Below are 2,488 nucleotides of genomic sequence, written 5' to 3' on the forward strand. Positions count from 1 at the left end.
TATCCTTTTCTGTCTCATACCCGGAGCAAGTGGACAACGCCACTGCCTACTACCCGGGGTTACACATCACATTTCAACATTTTCCATCATTATCCATTTAACACATTCATTCATTAATCATATATGCGTTTATACTCAGCCATAATCAATAATGGCTTTGCTGTGACCCGGCAATAACTCAGCCATCCGGCTCATGGTTCAATCAAGAACCAACCATTTATCAATAGATATAGCCCTTTGGCTCATGGCATATATGGTACTTCTACCGTCATCCTCCATATCTCATATAATCATCGTTGATCACCATTGATCATAACTTTTTCCCTTGCTTCACTCGCAAGTTACCACATTCCCTAGCTCCTTTCTCATTACTAGGCATATCATAATGATTTAATACATAAGGGGTGAGATCGGAGGCTTAGAAGTATGAGATTTGACTTTTAAAACTCAAAAATCAACTTTGGGATGAAAACAGGGCCACGCGTACGCGTACTCCACGCGCACGCCTGGATGGCCACAAAGCTCATCGACGCGTATGCGTCATTCACGCGAACGCGCAGATTGAAACACAGCCAGACGACGCGTACGCGTCAGCCACGCGTACGCGTGGGTGCATTTGCGCCCCAGGCACAAAACTGGCACAACTCTGGCACAACTCTCGGGAAAATGGCTGGGCATTGGGTGCAGCGCATCGACGCGCACGCGCACACCACGCGCACGCGTGGATGGTGCCTTCTGGAAGAACGACGCGTACGCGCCAAGTGCGCCTACGCGTGGAGGGTCATTCTGCTAAAAATTTTCTATGTTAAAAGCTGCAGAATTCACATTCAACCCCCAATCTTCCGACGGACATAACTTTCTCGTTTTAAATCGTTGTTTGCCCGTTCTTCGAACGGCATGGACATCCCGAATCCAATTTTACTTATAAACAAGTTTGGCACAAAATGAAGATCCAGAGTCCAAGTTATGTCCCATCAAAGTATGCCCAAAAACCATGTTTTCATACAAAACCACAAGGTGCCCTTTTCAAAACAAGCCATTTTCAACCCTTTTTTAAATCAACCAAAACATGCTAGTTTCAACCCTTTTTGAAATCAATCAAAATATACCAAAATCAACATCAAACCTCCTCAACTCATACATTAACGCTTTGCCACGATTCACAAAACTGCCATATAACCATTTTTACCCATTTCAAACAAATGGCTAAATTACAAACACATTAACAAGTCATACATCTTTCCTCATCCCTATTTCTAACAATACTATTTCCAATCAATCATCATTACACATAATCAATATTATAATCACTGTCACATGGTTTCACCCACAAATCAACCTTAATCATTTCTCAAGTATATATCACAACATACATATCTCTTATGCATCATCATACCATCAAGGCATCAATAATCATGATCACATATATGACCACATAACATACCTCAACCAAAATGACCACATAATATATCTCAACCAAAATCAAACATACCTCATCTATAAAATTTCACCTAAAATTACCAAATTCCACACTTCAATTCCTCAAACCTCGTTATTCAATAACCAACCCAATCATTCATATATTCATTATCTGAAATTCATCCAATCACTTGTGTCATCATACAATGCACACATCAACTTACCTTCCTTACCTCTTTATGGCCTCCGGCCCAATTTCACAATTTAAATGCATAAACCACAAATCAATACTCATTACCCAATACATCAAATTTTTAATACACCAAGCATACAAGGCCACATAATTCTCAACCCAATCTTTAATTCACATTACATACCAACTATGCATATTAGCACCAACCATTTACACAATCCAAACTTAATCCTAGGGGCATCTAGCCTATGAATTCTCATCACACCACACGGTACTTAAATGAAACTTAAACCGTACCTCTTGTAGCCAAATCAATTGAGTCTCTTCTTTGAAAGTCTCCACCAACCTTAGCCCCAAGCCTCACCAAAGCTCCTCAAGCAACACCAATCTCCCAATTGTGCACCAAAACCATCAAATGCACTAATATAACCAATATTACATACATACATCAACCTATGGCTCATAAAAATGACAATTCACAAGGGTTGGAGGGTTTCTTACCTTTATCCACTGAAGTTTGTGATGAATATTACCCATGGCTCATACTAGAGCACTCCTAAACAACCAAAATCACAAGGTTTTCTCAAAACCCAAACCAAATTCAAATTTGAAGAGGAAAATGAAAACTGGGCAGAGGACAGTGAATTACTCACCACAAAACTTAGATAGAATTGTAGAGGATGAGAAGAGCGACGCGTGGCTGCAAACGGCTCGTCAATCGGAGCTCCGTAGCTTAAGTTATGGTGATTTGAAGATCAAAGAGAGTTAGGTTTTCTCTCTTCTCTTCTCTCTTCTCTATTTCAGCGCCCCAACCTCTCTTTTAGGGTAAAAATGAGCTGAAATGCTCATAACTAATGTTTATATATGTTGGGTCTT

This window comes from Arachis duranensis, chromosome 4 (assembly GCF_000817695.3).
Source record: "Arachis duranensis cultivar V14167 chromosome 4, aradu.V14167.gnm2.J7QH, whole genome shotgun sequence".
NCBI classification, from domain to species: Eukaryota; Viridiplantae; Streptophyta; class Magnoliopsida; order Fabales; family Fabaceae; genus Arachis; species Arachis duranensis.